Consider the following 20,246-nt stretch of genomic DNA (forward strand, 5'->3'; position numbering starts at 1 on the left):
TTATTCATGTTGTTATTGTTTCTAGAATTTAGTACAGTTGATAGAACACAGTATTTCTTACATAAATTTGGTTGTCCCAGTGAATAAACTTTGAGTAATTCTTCATTAATATTTGCATTAACTAATTTCAAGAAATAATGTGACCTAACGGAAACAGATAACCACAATAGTGTGATCACTCACCTAGAGCCAGACATCCTGGAATGCAAAGTGGGCCTTAAAAGACATCACTATGAACAAAGCTAGTGGAGGTGATGGAAACCCAGTTGAGCTATTTCAAATCCTAAAAGATGATGCTGTGAAAGTGCTGCACTAAATATACCTTGGAAAACTCAGCAGTGGCCACAGGACTGGAAAGGGTCAGTTTTCATCCCAATCCTAAAGAAAGGCAATGCCAAAGAATGGTCAAACTACCCCATTATTGAACTCATCTCACACATTAGCAAAGTAATGCTCAAAATTCTCCAAGCTAGACTTCAACAGTACATGAACCATGAACTTCCAGATGTTTAAACTGGATTTAGAAAAGGCAGAGGAACCAGAGATCAAATTGCAAACATCCACTGGATCATTAAAAAAGCAAGAAAGTTCCAGAAAAACATCTACTTCTGCTTTATTGACTATGCCAAAGCCTTTGACTATGTGGATCACAACAAACTGTGGAAAATTCTTCAAGAGATGGGAATACCAGACCACCTTACCTGCCTCCTGAGAAATCTGTATGCAGGTCAAAAAGCAATAGTTAGAACTGGATGTGGAACAACAGACTGGTTCCAAATCGGGAAAGGAGTACATCAAGTCTGCATATTTTCACTCTGTATATTTAACTTATATGCAGAGTACATCATGAGAAATGCCAGGCTGGATGAAGCACAAGCTGGAATTGAGATTTCCAGGAGAAATATCAATAACCTGAGATATGCAGATGAGACCACCCTTATGGCAGAAAGCGAAGAACTAAAGTGCCTCTTGACGAAAGTGAAAGAGCAGAGTGAAAAAATTGGCTTAAAACTTAACATTCAGAAAACTAAGATCATGGCATCTGGTCCCATCACTTCATGGCAAATAGATGGGAAACAGTGGAAATAGTGGCAGATTTTATTTTAGGGGGCTCCAAAATCACTGCAGGTTGTGACCATCCTAGACGGCATATTAAAAGCAGAGATATTACTTTGCCAACAAAAGTCCGTGTAGTCAAAGCTATGGTTTTTCTAGTAGTCATGTATGGATGTGAGAGGTGGACTATGAAGAAATTGAGTGCTAAAGAATTGATGCTTTTGAACTGTGGTGTCGGAGAAGACTCTTTAGAATCCCTTGGATTGCAAGGAGATCCAACCAGTCTATCCTAAAGGAAATCAGTCCTAAACATTCTTTGGAAGGACTGATGCTGAAGCTGAAACTCCAATCCTTTGCCACCTGATGCGAAGATCTGAGTCATTTCAAAAGACCCTGATGCTGGGAAAGATTGAAGGCAGGAGAAGAAGGGGACAACCAAGAATGAGATGGTAGATGGCATCACTGACTTGATGGACATGAGTCTGAGTAAGCCCCAGGAGTTGGTGATGAACAGGGAAGCCTTGTGTGCTGCAGTCCATGGGGTCTCAAAGACCCAGACATGGCTGAGCAACTGAACTTAACTGAATGGAAACAGTAAAGAGGCAGGCTACAGTTCATTGAGTCACAAGAATTGGATCCCACTTAGCAACTAAGCAACAATAACAATGGAAACAGTATTGTAGAACTGAGTCCATGACAGAGCATGTAATGAAGTGGAATCCTTTGCTCTCACTCTTTCTTACATGTTAACTGTTTCTATTCATAAGCTTAGTCCTACTCTCTCTACTTCAGCTCTGCAGCCCAACTAGCAAACACACTTGTGGGCATCAAAGGAAAATATATTAGAAAGAAAATGTCTAAAGTCTTTTCCCAGTCTTTATACAAATTCACTGAATGACTGAACCTAAAAAATATATAAACCATTCTGGAAGAAGACTCTGAAACTTAAAAAAAAATAGCTATATACTGTTTAGTGAAGTTGCTCAGTCATGTTCAACTCTGCAACACCATGGACTGTATCCCATCAAGCTCCTCCAGCCATAGGATTTTCCAGGCAAGAATATTGGAGTCAGTTGCCATTTTCTTCTCCAGATACTATTTAGATGACAGAAGAAATAATCAAGTGTTTAAAATGGGCATTTTATTCCAGGAAAATGGGGACTACAGTTTTATCTTTCAAATAACAGTGCAAATATTGAGCTCAATTTAGGTGTTTCTTCAAAGAGGAAAAAGAAAGATAAATAGTTTAATAAGCTTGATTTGTTAAGAGTCAAATATTGTAGGATTTATTTTTGATATATCCCTACCTATCAAAATTTCTTATAATTCTTCTTTCAGTGATAGTCTATTCCAGAAAGAGAACCTAGCTATGATAGAGCAATTAGGAAAGCAAAAAATAAATAAAATAAAAATAAAAAATAAATCTCAAATATGTAAGAAGTTTTGTGCATACCATTTCATATATTCCACTTATATGAATGATTAGGAAAAAAAGATTATTTCAGTTTGTTCAAGTTAATATTTTCTCTACCAAAATCTCCTAAAACACTGATATAAATCCCCTAAGAACACTCACTTCTTCCCAGAAAATAAATGGTTTTACCCTTTAAATTTTGAGTGACTGAAAGTCTATGGATAGGTCATATTTCTATTAAAGGCTCACCCCAAGGAGCATATATTTTATAAAACAATTTCATTTTGATGTCACCCACATATGTATTCAAATACATTTTATGGTCACAGTATTTGTTTTAATTTTATTTGTGTATTTATTTCTGGCTGCGCTGGGTCATTGTTGCTGTGTGGGCTTTTTTGTTTTCTAGTTGTGGTAGCGGGCAGCTATTCTCTAACTGCTGTGTGCAGGCTTCTCATGGCAGTAGCTTCTCTTTATGTGGAGCAAGGCTCTGGGGCAAGCAGGCTTCAGTAGTTGCAGCAGGTGGGCTGAATAGTTGGGACTCCCGGACTCTGGAGCAGAGGCTCAATAGTTGCGGTGCGTGGACTTATTTGCTCTCCATGAGGGATCTTCACCAGATCAGGGATCAAATCCATAGCTCCTGCAATGGCAGGCAGATTCTTTACCACTTAAACCACCAGAGAAGTCTGGTCACACTATTTTTAAAACACAAGAGTTTTGGTCATTCCTGCAAATGTGTGTGTGTGTGTGTGTGTGTGTGTGTGTGTGTGTGTGTGTGTTTCTTGTTACCATCAACTTACAGGAAGTATTTTTAATCTATCCTGGGAAGTTGCCTGGCAACAACATTAAAGTCAATTGCATTGCAGGGTGCAATATGTACCCATGTTTGGATTGCTATTTATCTTCATTATAACGAAGTAATTTAGGCTGTCAAGTCTCTTGTGACTATTGGATATCTGTTAACTATACATTTAATGCTTGACTACACTGTGCTTCCAAAAAAGAAAAAAAAGCAGCTATAAATTTCTGTGTTGGGTTTAAACCTTATGGCAGATATAATGCTACGATATGTCTTCATCTTCTTGGAAAAACATTGTCTTTCTACCAAGTGTGTACTAAATGGACCTTACAGAGTAGTGAGGGGTGTGATTTATTCACAAATTCATACAGAATAAACAGTTTTATGACACTGTATCCAATTGCACCTGAGGGAATTGTTAAACCAAATAGCAAAGTGACTAAACTTAAAAGGCAATATTCAAGTCTAGGAACCTCCACTGTAAAATGTTATTAATCTTACTGAATCAGAATGGAGTGCATTTTTAAGCAAATAAAAACTTTACCCAAACTTTTTTTTCTTCCTCAAGTATACTGAACTCTGCCTACTCAATATTCTCATAATATTTCACAGTAAATAAGAATAGTAAAATGTGATGAAATTATTTCTTTACACCATTGAGTTATATCCTAAGAGCATTTATTATCTTAAATAGCATCTTCAATTGCAATCTGGTATATACCACCCAAAATTATAATACTAAGAAAAGATGTATTTTTCTTAGTATTACCCTATAAACATGCTTTAATAAAGATATTAAATTCTATCACATTTTAAAATCACAATATTAAATAAATTAGATCTAAATTTGCTCTCTATAAATAACATTTTCTTATACATAATAAAATTGATAGAAAATATGTGAATAAAATAAAAACTCTATTTTTAAGTGTTTGCATGTTGAATATATCATAAACAAATAAAAAGATAATTTTATTTAAATAAATTAAATCACCTTTAAAATTTGGTGTAGTAATGTAAGTTACTTTGGTTTTTACATCTAATAAAATAATACTAAGTACTATTTATTTGCAAATCTTAAGCACTAATGTCTTTGGTCATCATTAAACTATAAAATGCTCAATGTCAATGTATGGTATATGGGAAAATAACATAAAAAAGAATAGAAATATAACTGATTGACTTTGCTGTACACCTGAAACTAACAATGCTGAAAATCAGTTGATTTATACTCCAACAAAAATGCTTTAAAAATAAAAGTAAGTTATGGTAAATGAATTTGACAAAATGATAATAGTTTATAAACCTTTAGTTTGCTTTGAAATAAACTCATTAACTGTTACAAAACTATTTCAGCCTAGTGAAGTGCAGGTAAGTTTTTCTAATTAAAGATATGATTTTATGAGGTCAGCATCACTCTGAACTAGACCAAAAAAAAAAGAAAATTGTAAACCAATATCACTGATGAACACAGATGCAAATATCCTTGACAAAATATTAGCAAACTGAATCAAACAATACATTAAGAGTATTGTACACCATAATCAAGTGGCATTTTCCCAGGGATGCAAGGATTTTAAACTATTTGAAAATAAATCTATGATATACCATTTTAACAAATGAATAAAAATCATGATCATCTCAATAGATGCAGAAAAAGCTTTTGACAAAATTCAGCATCCACTTATGATAAAAACTCTCCATAAAGAGGGTTTAGAGGGAACATACTTCAACATAATAAAGTCCATATATGACATAATCACAGCTAACATCATCCTCATTGATGAAAATCCAAAAGCATTCCCACTAAGATCAAGAACGACAAAAATGCTCACTTGTCATGACTTTTGAAAGTCCTCACAGTAGCAGTCAGAAAAGAATAAGAAAAGGAGTCGAAGTTGGAAAGGAATAAGTAAAACTGTTACTGTTTACAGATAACATGATACTATACATAGGAAATTCTAAAAAGGCCACCAGAAAACTTCTAGAATTCATCAATAAATATGATAAAATTGTAGGATACAAAGTTATAGAAATATGTTGCATTTCTATACACTAATAGCAAGCTATCAGAAACTGAAATTAAGGAAATAATCTCATTTACAATCACATCAGAAAGAATAAAATATCTGGGAATAACCTATCTAAGGCTTCCCTCATAGCTCAGTCAGTAAAGAGCCTGCCTGCAATGCAGGAGACTCAGGTTTGATTCCTGGGTCGGGAAGATCCCCTGGAAAAGGAAATGGTAACCCTCTCCAGAATTCTTGCCTGGAGAATGCCATGGACAGAGGAGCCTGGCAGGCTACAGTCTATGAGGTCTCAAGAGTTGGACATGGCTGTGCAACTAAGCACACATGAGGAGAAAGACCTGCATTCCAAAAGCTATAAGACTCTGACTAAAGACAATGAAGATGACACAAACAGATGAAAATTTATACCATGTTCTTGGGTTGACAGAGTTAATATTGTTAAGATGACCATATTACCCAAGGAAAACTATAACTTCCATCAAAATACCAATAGCATTCTTACGAAGCTAGAAGAATTAATTTTTAAATTTGTATTGAAATACAAAAGACCCTGAAAAAACAAAACAATCTTGAGAAAGTGGAAAAGAGCTGGAGGAATCATCCTCCCTGACTTCAAACTATGCTACAACACTGTAGCCATCAAAATAGTATGGTACTGGCACAAAAAGAGACACATAGATCAATGGTACAGGAGAGAAAGTTGAGAAATAAACCCACACATCTGTCAACTAATCTATGACAAAGGAAGCAAGAAGATACAATGGAGAAAAGACAGTCTCTGCAATAGTGGTGCTGGGAAAACTCGACAGATACATGTAGAAGAATGAAATTAGAACATTCTCTAACAACATACACAAAAACAGCCTGAAAATGGATTAGACCTAAGTGCAAGACCAGACACTCTAAAACTTCTAGAGAAAAACATAGGCAGAACACTTTGTGACATAACTCACAGCAATATATTTTTGGATCTATGTCCTAAACCAGAGAAAATAAACATGAAATAAAGAAATGGGACCTAATTAAACTTAACCACTGACAAAATGAAAAGGTACCCTACAGAACAGTAGGAAATATTTGCAAATGATATATCCAATAAGGGGTTAATATGTCACTTTTATAAACAGCTCATGCACCTCAACATAAAAAAAAAAAATTAAAAGAGGGACAGTAGAACTTAATAGACCATTTTTTCCAAAGAGGAAATGAAAATGGCCAACAGGCATGTAAACAGATGCTCAACATCAGTAATCAGCAGGGAAATGCAAATCAAAACCACAATGAGATGTCACTTCACACCTCTCAGAATGGCTGTCATCAAAAAGAACACAAATCATGGACCGCATCTGTTGAGCCTATACTCTGGACCCCAAGAACCACGACTACTGAGCCCACGTGTCACAACTGCTGAAGGCTACTTGCCCTAGAGGCTGTGCTCTGCAACAAAAGGAGCCCACGCAGTGCAACAAAGAGTTCTGTTTTCTGTAACTAGAGAAAAGTCCATGCAGCAATGAAGACCCAGAATAGCCAAAAATAAAGAAAGTAAATTAAAAAAAAAAATTAGAAAGAACACAAATGAATAGAGTTGGAGAAGATGTGCAAAAATGGGATCCCTTGTAAGCTGTTGGTGGCATTGTGAACTGGTGCAGCCACTGTGGAAAACAGTATGGATGTTTCTCAAAAAGCTAAAACTAGAACTAACATATGACCCAGCAATTTCACTCCTGGTTATATACCCACCACCCAAAAAAAAAAAAAAAAAAACCAAAAAACTGATTTGAAGACAAACATGCACCTGAATGTTTATAACAGCATTATTTACAATTGCTGAGATATGAATGCAACCTAAGTACCCTTCAACTAATGAATAAAGAAGATGGGATGGAATACTACTCAGCTATAAAAAGAAATGACATTTAGCCATTTGTGGCAACAAGGAGGGACTTGGAGAACATTATGCTGAATGAAATAAGTCAGAGAAAGATAAATACTGTATGATATCACTTATAAGTGAAATCTAAAAAATAAAACAAATTAATGAATATAACAAAAAGACACAGACACAGATACAGAGAGCAAACTAGTGGTGAAAAATGAGGAAAGGGAAGTGGTGAGGAGAAATATAGGGATAGGAGATCATAAGGTACAAGCTAGCAGGTGTAAAAATTGTACAAAAATATATTGTACAACATGAGGAATATATATATATATTGCATATATATATATATATATATAATACATATAGATAACTAATAAGGACCTACTGTATAGCACAGGGGACTCTACTCAATACTCTGTGATGAACTATATGAGAAAAGAATCTAAAAGAGACTGAATATATGTATATATTTGTAATTGCTTCTGTTTGCTGTATAGCAGAAACTGACACATTATAATCAATTATACACCAATAAAATTATTAATGAAAAATAATTCACCTGAAAGGATTGTCAAAGTTTATACACAGTTGGTGTCCTTTCAACTGTTTCAGACTACACATTTTCTTTATAATGGACTATTTCTTCAAGACTCTAAAACCCTTTTTTATTTCAGTGTCAAACCTCTGATGCACTTTTCTTTAATTAAAAATTAATTTTGAGAAATTTAGATTTCATGGAGTTACATAGTGATAGAGAGAGATATCATGTATTGGTTGCCCAATTGTGACATCCTGAAAAAAATATCACAGTAGGGATATTACTTGGAGAAGGCAATGGCACCCCACTCCGGTACTCTTGCCTGGAAAATCCCATGGATGGAGGAGCCTGGTGGGCTGCAGTCCATGGGGTCGCTAAGGGTCAGACATGACTGAACGACTTCACTTTCACTATTCACTTTCATGCATTGGAGAAGGAAATGGCAACCCACTCCAGTGTTCTTGCCTGGAGAATCCCAGGGACGGGGGAGCCTGGTGGTGCCATCTATGGGGTCGCACAGAGTTGGACACAACTGAAGCAATTTAGCAGCAGCAGCAGCAGGGATATTACTATTGATAGCCAAATACACTTCCCTCTAATTCCCACTCTGGATTTATCCTATGATAAACACTGATCGGTTCTCAATTATATAATTTTGTCCTTTTAAGAATGTTGTATTAATATAAGCTGAATAATGCAGTATATTTCCATTTGGAATTGACTTTTTAAATTCAGCATTAACTCCCTGGAGATTCAACAAGGTTGCTCCATGCATCAATAGTTTATTTTTTTGTTGTTGCTAAGTACTCACATTAAAGGGCTTCCCAGGTAGTGATTAAAGAATGGTCCCCTTGCTCACATAACATACAGTCATATTGCTAAAGGATTATTTATAGTAGTTCTTTTTACCCAGTGTATTATTAATATGTCTGGCTTTTAAGAATAATTACAAGGTATACTAAAAAGTAAAATAAATAAATAAATAAAATTTTAATAAACACACATTTTGAAGAGGAAGAGCAAGCATCAAAACTAGACTCAGATATAGCAGGGATGTTGGAATTATCAGGCCAGGAATTTAAAATAACTGATTAATACACTGGGCTTCCCAGGTGGCACTAGCGGTAATGAACCCGCCTGCCAGTGCAGGAGACATAGGACACGTGGGTTCCATCCCTGGGTGAGGAAGATTCCCAGGAAGAGGGCATGGCAACCACTCCAGTATTTTTGCCTGGAGAATCCCATGGACAGAGAAGCCTTGCAGGCTACAGTCCTTAGGGTCAGACATGACTGAAGCGACTTAGCACACATGCACACACTCACGTTAAAGCTATATCTTGCTTGTTTATAGATCCTGGATTAAAATTATAAATAAATCTGATATAATATTCATGTAGAACTTGTTTATAAACTTAAATCTTAATTTCTCTATTAAATGCATAAGATTTAATTGCTTGGTGTGTGGTAGTTACATGTCTAGTTTTTAAAGTAAATGCCAAACCAATTTCCAGATAGCCTGTACTGGTTTTTTCCTACCAACAATGTACGAATGATTAATTTTGCTGTATCCTTGCCAGCATTTGATTCTATTTTTTTGCATTTTAGCCATTCTGACAGGAATGTACTAATATAATTTGCTTTTCTCTAACTGCTAATGATATTGAGCATCATTAGCTTATTTGCTTATTTTACGTGCTTATTTGCCGTTTGCATATAGTGTTCAGTGAAACGTCTCTTCTTGTCATTGGCTCGTATTCTGATAGGATTGCTTGTTTTTTACTACTGAGTTTTGAGAGTTCTATATATATTTTAGATACTATGGTTTTGTTGGATAGGTGCTTGGCATATATTTTCTTTCACTTTCAAATGTCTATTCCTCTTAGTAAGTAATTTTACAGAGCAAAAGCATTTAATTTAAATTAAGTCCAGTTTATCAATATTTTGTTTTGTTCATCATCCTTTTAGTGTCAAACCTAAGAACTTTTTGACTAGTCCTAGATTCCAAATATGCTTACCTACATTCTATTTTTTCTAAAGATTTTACAGTTTGTTTCATATCTTACATTTCCACGTAAAGTTAAATTTTTTTCAAGATATAAGACAGGTCAGAATTTAAATTTTTTTGGAGGGTAGAGGGCAGGCGGTGTCTGTGTATGTCAAGCTGTTCAACCATTCGTTGAAAAGCCAAACTTTCCTTCCTTGAATTGTTTTTTCAGTTTTGTAAAAACTTGATGGGCTTCCCTGATGGCTTAATGAAGAATTCTCCTGCAATGCAGGAGACTCAGGTTCCATCCCTAGATCAGGAAGATCCCCTGGAGAAGGAAATGGCAGCCCGCTCCAGTATTCTTGCCTGGAGAATCCCATGGACAGAGGAGCCTGGCAGGCTCCAGTCCATGGGGTCTCAGAGTTGGACATGACTGAGTGACTAGCACTTTGGGTGAGATATGTTTATAAGGATTATTTCTGAGCTGTCTATTCTGTTCCATTGATCTTTGTCTATCCCTATTCCAGTCTGTAACTTTGATTATTGTACTTATATATTAAATCTTGATATCAATGGACTAGATTTTTCCCACTTAATTGTTCTTTTTCAAAATCGTTTTAGACATTTGGGCTCTTTTACCTTTCCTTATCAATTTTAGAATAATATTATATTATAGTAGTTCTCTCCACTTTTTTGCATCTTTTTTTCTTTCAATAGTCTTGTATAATTTTATTGTATAAAATCTGTGCACATCTTGTCCTTATATCTAAATATTTTTGAACAGTTATTAAGTGGTACTTTTGTAATTGAAGACTTTTTATTTTTTTTAGAAAAATTTAAGGTTCTCAACAAAACTGAGTGGAAGATATAAAGATTTCCCATATATTTATTGCTCCCACACATGTATAACCTCCTCTATTATCAATGGTGTATTTTTAAGTTCAGTGTCCACATGCTAGTGTATAGAAATATAGTTTATTTCTGTATGTTTATCTCACATCACTTGAACATACTTTTTAGTTCTATGAGCTTTTTGTAGATTTCTTGGTATTTTCTACATAAGTAATTGGAGTTGGTGATGGACAGGGAGGCCTGGCGTGCTGCAATTCATGGGGTTGCAAAGAGTCGGACACAACTGAGCAACTGAACTGAACTGAATCATGTCATCTGCAAGTACAGTTTTATCCCATCATTTTCCTTCTTGCTAATAGAAATAAAATAGACATTAGATATAGATATTAGTTTGAATGGGCCCATGGGCTCCTTTGTGAACCTTTCAAAAGTCAAAGTGAAGTCGCTCCGTCGTGTCCGACTCTTTGGGACCACATGGACTGTGTAGCCTACCAGGCTTCTCCTTCCATGGGATTTTCCAGGCAAGAATACTGGAGTGGGTTGCCATTTCCTTCTCCAGGGGATCTTCCCGGCCCAGGGATTGAACCCAGGTCTCCCACAATGCGAGCAGATGCTTTACCCTCTGAGCCACCAGGGAAGCCCCTTTAATTGGTGGCAAATATGATGCATAAACATGTAAACTGTGGAAAATGGTGAATATAAAGATGTTTAAAACAGAATTTTGAATGTGGACATACTCAGTTATCTTTGAGCTTAAATGAACATGAAGCTGATTGTTTTATTGAGCCATCCCTTTATTCTGTACATATATATTAATATGAAAAAGGACCATACTAGTTGCTGGGGACATAAAGGAAAGAACCCATTTCCTGCTCCCCATGAAACTCTTCTGTATTTTGAATCAGTTCAGAAGTGATAGTGGGCAATTAGATACCGCTAAGGAGAATAGTGTATTAAAAGATTAGCAAGTATAATTGTCAATATAATAATAACTTTTAAGCAGCCATCAATCCTTGAGAATTTGTATTCATTATGTGTGAATGAAGCTTTTAAATATGTAGGTTTTGGTAGCTTGGATACAAGTGGTTTTCAAACTGTACTTTGAAAAATGCTCCTGTAGAGCAATTAATGAGTACATGCCAAGGAACATCTGTGAGTTAAAAAAAAAAAAAAAAAAAAAGAGAGAGAGAGAGAAAAGACTAGCCAGAATGACATAAAATAAGTAGGTAAAGATAACTGCTGGAAAACCACAGAATACAGTGTCACAAAGATATTTTTTATTACAAATTGCTACAAACCTGCTTTAATCTTTCATGAATGGAGCCAATTAATGTTAGTTTCTTTACTCTAATGGGATAATTAATTTCACAGTAACAAAGTGTGTAACATGATATCATAGCTTCATCTCTCTCTACCTCATCTGCCACTTCTTGCTTTCCGGCATGCTACCTACTCCTCCAGTGAGACACAAACCTATGGCATTTGGCGGAAAAGATGTTTCATATATGGATAACAGCTTTCCATAGAAATGTGATGTGAGCTGAATAATGGGCACTAGACAATGGCCAATAGAGTTAGTTTCCTGCTGGTAGTCAAATGCGACAATGTCCTTTCACTGAAAGGTACAAAGGAAAATCAATCTTTTAAGATGTGTGAAACTTGATAATCTTCAAGTCTTTTATGCTTTCAAATTCTTTAGACTTGTAGCATAAAAGCACTTATTTATATAAATGAATGATTATAAATGAATAGGTTTTTTGTAAAGATTCTCAATTTGGCAATGCATAAGAATCACCTGGAATGCTTTTAAAAAGCATGCAGACATGCTTCATTCTGGAACAATTAATTAGAATTTTTGGAATGTGAGCTAGGCATCAATATTTAAAACTATAACCCAAATGAATAAAAAATACTTCTATTTTTTTAGATCCAAGAGTTGAAAATAAAGATGTACCTTTTACTATTTTACTCATTTTACATTTACTCTTCATTTTACAGTATCTGGTCATCATAGAATCAAAAACGTTGTTTAATACTAGTTATTATCTGGAGAAATTATTCTTAGGAAAAAACAGCAAAATAAGCACAAATCAATAATTTACATTTAAATATGGGCTAAGAAAATTAGTTACAGGAAAATATACTAACTAAAAATGTCCAGCATATAATATGTGAAGTTACAATTAGACTGCATTTCCACATAATACTTTTCTGTTGCATTTTTGATTAATGATCTATTTGTGATAGCAAATTATTTTTGTGAAACTTTGAGACATATTGTTAGCATATTACACAACACATATTACTACCAACAAGCACACAAAAAACAGATGTATGTTGTGAAGGCACTCACTTTAAGACTATGTTGTACATTTCAAGGAAAAGAAAATCAAGGACTTACTATGGTATTATAGTCAATGTGCATTGAATTGTACATCCAAAAGGCCACTGCACATTAAAAATACAAGATCTCAGTGATACTTTGGTTGATTATGCATAGCAAGGCACAAATTTTACTGAAAGATTTCCCTTGAATATAGTTTTGGAATTTTAACCTAAGCTTAATAATTCAGCTCAGTGCTTTCTAACATGTTGGGTAGTAGACACTTCTGAGGTATGTAGAGTAGTTTCCATTTTATGTGTTTATGTTAAAGCAGATTTTTAAAATGTGTTGAATGTGCATCAGTTTAACTATTTATGGCATTTTTTGTTATGAGTGCTTAAATTGATTGGGAAAGATAAGTAAATCATGAACTGTATGATAAACTAATAAAATATTAATATTTTAATGTTATGATTAATAAAACAAGTAAAGTAGTATAAAATAAAAAGTAATAAAATACTGTTAAAAATAAACAGTGATCTTTTTTTCAGCTCTAAAATTTAGCAAGACTTTCTCATATGTGAGAAAGAAACTGTTTAGAACTCAAATTATAAATTTTTAGTATCTAAATTAGTTGGATTCTCTGTTTTTTGGAAGTCATTTATTATGTACAAGTTTTGTTTAATCTTACATCACTTTACTAAATTATTTAATGTCCCTATTTATCATCCTAAAGATTATATATTTAAATTTTAAGCTCTTAGACATATTGTTTCTTGGCAAGAGAACATTGATAAAAGTGAGGAGGAAGGGACTTATGAATGTATTCCCACACTATCCTTTAAATTGTTGTTCCTCAGTCACTGTGTGACTCTGTGACACTGGACTGACTCTGTGACTGACTCTGTGTCCGACTCTGTGACCCCCATGGACTGCAGCACATCAGGCTTCCTGTCTTTCACTATTTCCCAGAGTTTGCTCAAAACTCATGTCCATTGAGTCAGTGACATCATCCAATCATCTCATCCTCTGTCTTGTCCTTCTCCTTCTGTCCTCAGGCTTTCCCAGCACCAGGATCTTTTCCAGCAGGTCAGTTCTTCATATTAGGTGGCAAATGTAGTGGAGTTTCAGGGTTGATTTCTTTTAGGATTAACTGATTGGATCTCCTTGCTGTCCAAGGGACTCTCAAGAGTCTTCTCCAACACCACAGTTTGAAACCATCAATTCTTTGAAACTCCCAACTTTCACATACATACCTGACTACTGGACCAACCATAGCTTTGACTGTATAGACCTTTGTTGGCAAAGTGATTTCTCTGTATTTTAATATATTGTCTAGGTTTGTCATAGCTTTCCTTTCAAGAAGCAAGTGTCTTTTAATTTCAAGCCTGCAGTCACTGTCTGCAGCAATTTTGGAGCCCAAGAAAATAAAGTTTGCCACAGTTTCCACTGTTTCCCATTCTATTTGCCATGAAGTGATGGGACTGGATGCCATGATCTTAGTGTTTTGAATGTTGAGTTTTAAGCCAGCTTTTTCACTCTCCTCTTTCACCCTCATTTAGAGGCTCTTTAGTTCCTCTTCACTTTCTGCCATAAGGGTGGTATCATCTGTATATCTGAGGATGTTGATATTTCTCCCCCAATCTTGATTCTAGCTTGTGAGTCATCCAGCCCAGCGTTTCTCATGATGTACTCCGCATAGAAGTTAAATAAGCAGGGTGACAATATACAGCTTTGTCATACATACCCCTTTCCCAGTTTTGAACCAGTCTGTTTTTCCATGTACAGTTCTCACTATTGCTTCTTGACTTGCATACAGGTTTCTCAGCACACAGGTAAGGTGGTCTCGTATTCCTAACTCTTTAAAAATTTTCCACAGTTTGTTGTGATCCACATGGTCAAAGGCTTTAGTGTAGTCAATAAATAGTGAAATGATATTTTCTTTCTTCACATAAAAGAAAAGAACACAATCAAACATGGAGCCAGGAAAATATTCAGGGGCCTAATATCAGTAAAGTTCACAGCTTTTTTTAAAACAAGCAATAACATTAGAATGGCTTAACAACAGCTAAACAATGTTTACATATCTTATTTCCAAACAACAAATTTACCCAAGATATCTACTGTGTCAGAGCAAATGACAGATACCATAACGAACATCACATAACCAAATGGCTCTGTTTTTTTGTTAATTGAGAAGTACAGAGGTATGTATTCCTTGCATTCATTTTGTGACTTTTCTCCCCTTTTCTGCCACACTTTCATTATCATGTTAGAGACCTCATCATCACATCGTGGCTGTTCAGCTCCATCTACCTTATCCTGTGAGGAGAGTGCACACAAAAAGGGGGCAGATTCTGGGAGAAAAGATGAGTTGTCTTCACAGGACTATGTCTTTCTTTATTTCAGGGAGAAAAATCACTGAAATCTATGACAGACTTCACTTTCTGTTTCATTTGGTCTGAACTGGGTATTTGGTCTGAACATGCCCATCCCTATACTCCTTCCTGACACAGTGGGACAAGATCACCATGATTCGTTTAGCCATTGTTTCCAACTGGTAACACTGGCATTCTGGATGAGGCAATTCTTTATAGTGTAGGACTGTCCTTGGATCCCTAAGCACTAAATGCTTGTAGCTAATCACGACAGCCAACATCATTCTTCATATTTCTTGGAGGAACATTACTGCCATCTGTTGAGAACCAGTAATCAGGACATCTGTGATTCATTCTCTTGGCAACCAGAGAAGAAATTCATTTATTGTTTATCATGGGAAAAGGAAGATTGGTCTTGGGTAGATGACCAACAGTATCTGCCATATCCTAGAAGGAAATAAGTTAATGATTTGATTACTTTACTGGCACAAAGACAGAAATATAGATCAATGGAACAAAATAGAAAGCCCAGAGATAAATCCACGCACATATGGACACCTTATCTTTGACAAAGGAGGCAAGAATATACAATGGATTAAAGACAATCTCTTTAACAAGTGGTGCTGGGAACTCTGGTCAACCACTTGTAAAAGAATGAAACTAGAACACTTTCTAACACCATACACAAAAATAAACTCAAAATGGATTAAAGATCTAAACGTAAGACCAGAAACTATAAAACTCCTAGAGGAGCACATAGGCAAAACACTCTCTGACATACATCACAGCAGGATCCTCTATGACCCACCTCCCAGAATATTGGAAATAAAAGCAAAAATAAACAAATGGGACCTAATTAACCTTAAAAGCTTCTGCACATCAAAGGAAACTATTAGCAAGGTGAAAAGACAGCCTTCAGAATGGGAGAAGATAATAGCAAATGAAGCAACTGACAAACAACTAATCTCGAGAATATACAAGCAACTCCTACAGCTCAACTCCAGAAAAATAAATGACCCAATCAAAAAATGGGCCAAAGAACTAAATAGACATTTCTCCAAAGAAGACATACAGATGGCTAACAAACACATGAAAAGATGCTCAACATCACTCATTATCAGAGAAATGCAAATCAAAACCACTATGAGGTACCATTTCACACCAGTCAGAATGGCTGCGATCCAAAAGTCTACAAGTAATAAATGCTGGAGAGGGTGTGGAGAAAAGGGAACCCTCTTACACTGTTGGTGGGAATGCAAACTAGTACAGCCACTATGGAGAACAGTGTGGAGATTCCTTAAAAAACTGGAAATAGACATGCCTTATGATCCAGCAATCCCACTGCTGGGCATACACACTGAGAAAACCAGAAGGGAAAGAGACACGAGTACCCCAATGTTCATCGCAGCACTGTTTATAATAGCCAGGACATGGAAGCAACCTAGATGTCCATCAGCAGATGAATGGATAAGCAAGCTGTGGTACATATACACAATGGAGTATTATTCAGCCATTAAAAAGAATACATTTGAATCAGTTCTAATGAGGTGGATGAAACTGGAGCCTATTATACAGAGTGAAGTAAGCCAGAAAGAAAAACACCAATACAGTATACTAACGCATATATATGGAATTTAGAAAGATGGTAACAATAACCCTGTGTACGAGACAGCAAAAGAGACACTGATGTATAGAACAGTCTTATGGACTCTGTGGGAGAGGGAGAGGGTGGGAAGATTTGGGAGAATGGCATTGAAACATGTAAAATATCATGTATGAAATGAGTTGCCAGTCCAGGTTCGATGCACGATACTGGATGCTTGGGGCTGGTGCACTGGGACGACGCAGAGGGATGGAATGGGGAGGGAGGAGGGAGGAGGGTTCAGGATGGGGAACACAGGTATACCTGTGGCGGATTCATTTTGATATTTGGCAAATCTAATACAGTTATGTTAAGTTTAAAAATAAAATAAAATTAAAAAAAAAATAAAAAAAATAAAAGCTGAACTACCATATGAAAAAAAAAAAAAAAAACAGATAATAGAGAAGAAATTAGTAGGTTCCAACTTTTGTTGGCTAATTGTGTTTTATTGTTTCATCTCACCAAACTTTAATTTTCTCATCTCTGAAACGATGGCTTTGGACTGCATGATATCTTGCACTGCTTCCAATCCTAAAGAACCTCAGGTGTTAGATATATTGTAACTTAGAGGTGATGCATACAATAATTTAAAGATTTTCTATGAGGTTCTATAGCTTTCCACAAAAAGGACACTTGCCACTGCAATCTCTGGAGAATAAAATAAGAACATTTACTTATCCAAACAAATTTAGAAAATATATACTGCCTAATTTTAATGATAAGTAAAACAAAGTTACATAAATGTTTTTTGTTTAATTTTCCAAAAAGCTAGAAATATAATAATGCTTTACCTGGGAAATTTGACTATCTAGGTTTCGTTAAATTCACGTTTGCATATATATGTGAATACTTTAAACAAGCAGATTTTTTTTCAGTTAATTGTGTATTGAAACACTTCAAAAATAGCAGTGAAACCTTAAAAATGCAAATCACCTATGTATCAAATTTATTTAGATTTTTTGCAATAAGCTTATCTATATTATACAAGTTATAGAATGTTTTCTCAACAATGATAATTTCTTCTAACAATTATCATAGGAAAAAGAAATTTTGTCAATAGGTAAAATCTTCAATCATTAATACATATGTATTATATTTATATTTATCAATCATGTATTTACTGGATGTTTTATTGCATATACCAAAGACTGTCAGCAATTTGACTTCACAGTTTCAACTATCTTGTATGCCTAGCTCCTATACATTCTTTAACTCAGGGAGTGTCATTTGCTCTCAAAGTCTCCTCTCAATACCTTGTCATGATTAAATATTCTCCTTTGTGGTTTTTGTTGCACTGTGTGCTCCTTAGGCTCCTTAGTGCTCCTTAGGGCACTTAACCACTTACAGAAATTCCCTATTTACTTGCTCTTCCTCTATAAGAACATAACTTTTGTCTTGGTATCTCTATTGCCAAACCTTTTGCTTACCTTTTAGATACATATTATTTAATAATAATCACAATCCTATAAGACAGGGTTTTATTATCCCCATTTTGTTGGTGATAAAACCAGGATATAAAGAGGACTGATAACTTACTCATTAAACACTGCTAATATGTAGCAGAACTTATAGTAAAGCACAAATGAACTTTGCTCCATGGCTACTTATAAATGCCAATTTTTGATTGAGTATATTAAGATACCAACTTCCTCGGTGACTATTACTACTAGACCTTATCAGACACACATACAACTTTCTTTAATCCAGAAATCAATGCTATTTCTTCTCTCTAAAGAGATAAGCATATTTATATATGCCAGGCTCCTCTGTCCATGGGTTTATCCAGGCAAGAATACTGGAGTGGGTTGCCATACCATCCTCCAGGGGATCTTCCCGACCCAGGGATCCAACATGCAGCTCCTGCGCCCCCCGCAGTGCAGGCGGATTCTTTACCGCTGAGCCACCAGGGAAGCCCTATTTATACACGCATCTGCTCATTATTGGGGGCTTCCCTGGTGGCTCAGCGGTAAAGAATCTAGCTGCCAATGCAGGAGACATGGGTTCAATCCCTGGGTCAGAGGCATCCCCTGGAGAAGGAAACCACAACCCTCTCCAGTATTCTTGCCTGGGGAATCCCATGGAAAGAGGAGTCTCGAAGGCTACAGTCCATTGGTCATGGAATCAGAACATAGGAGATCACCTTTTTGTTTTACCATGTAAATTTCTACATCTTGGTGTCTGATGTCAGTCTTCTTGAGCTTTATTTTCTTACATTAAGTTCTAATCCCTTGTTTTATAACTATTTTTTCTTGTTGTTGTTATTTATAACTAAAACTTTTAAAGTACAGAATTGGATTGATTTACCTGTTTATCAGTTAGGAAATACATGTAAAGAAAAATTGTTTATATAGGTCACCATTTTGGGGGGACCTATTTATTGGGCAGTGATTCAAAGTTTGGCTTCAAAGCTGGCATTTGAAAACATTTGCTATCTCTGTATTAAACATAAATGTGTCCTCAAAAGCATTATTCTTTGGAGACTGCAATGATAAAATACACATAGATTATGTTATCTTGTTTTAAAATGTTAGTTAAATTTTGTACATTGTAATCTGAAACATTTCTGCTATTTTATTTATTTCCCATAAATATTTGCCTAAATTAGACAATAATTATTAACCTATTACCCAACAATAAAATATAAAATATTAAACCTTAAAATATGAATTTAATTAACAAAAATGTTTCTTAACTACAGTAGTTAAGAAAATGTAATAGTCTCTTAACAATAATACTCCAGAAAGTCATATATTTCTAAACTACAGAGTGATAATGCTGTATTATAAAAAAATTTTTTTTAATATTCTGGCTTACAATAAAGTCACAAATCTATGAGTCAACTGTGGCTCTGTGGAATTCTGTTGGAATCAGTTCAGTGATTCTACATCAGTCTGTGGTTCAACTGAGCGTGATTCCAGAATCTCAATTGTGTCCAAATCTATTTCATTGAGTTTGCATCATGAGTCTGGAGCCAGGTTGAATGTCCAGCTGATAATGGAGTGAATGCTCTCTCCCAGAGGATCCCAGGAGGACATAATCAAATCAAACTGCATAAGTGCATTGAAGATATCTACACTCTTGTGTTTCTTTCATGTGGCTGAAGCAAGTCACATACCCACCTCTTTGTTATGAGGAAGTATACTATAACTTGAGAGAAAAGAGAAAAAGCGACCATTTATTAAATAATAATTTCATTAATCACATATAACATTCATTTGGAAATAATATAGAATTTAACAATCATATTTTGGAAGAAAAAACCCTCAGCATTAGACATAACAAGTTGTGAAATGCTAATATTTTATATTTAGACTCAACAGCTTCAGTGAGACTCACCTTATACCTTTCATG

Source organism: Bubalus kerabau, chromosome 1, assembly GCF_029407905.1.
Source record: "Bubalus kerabau isolate K-KA32 ecotype Philippines breed swamp buffalo chromosome 1, PCC_UOA_SB_1v2, whole genome shotgun sequence".
Classification (NCBI taxonomy): Eukaryota; Metazoa; Chordata; class Mammalia; order Artiodactyla; family Bovidae; genus Bubalus; species Bubalus kerabau.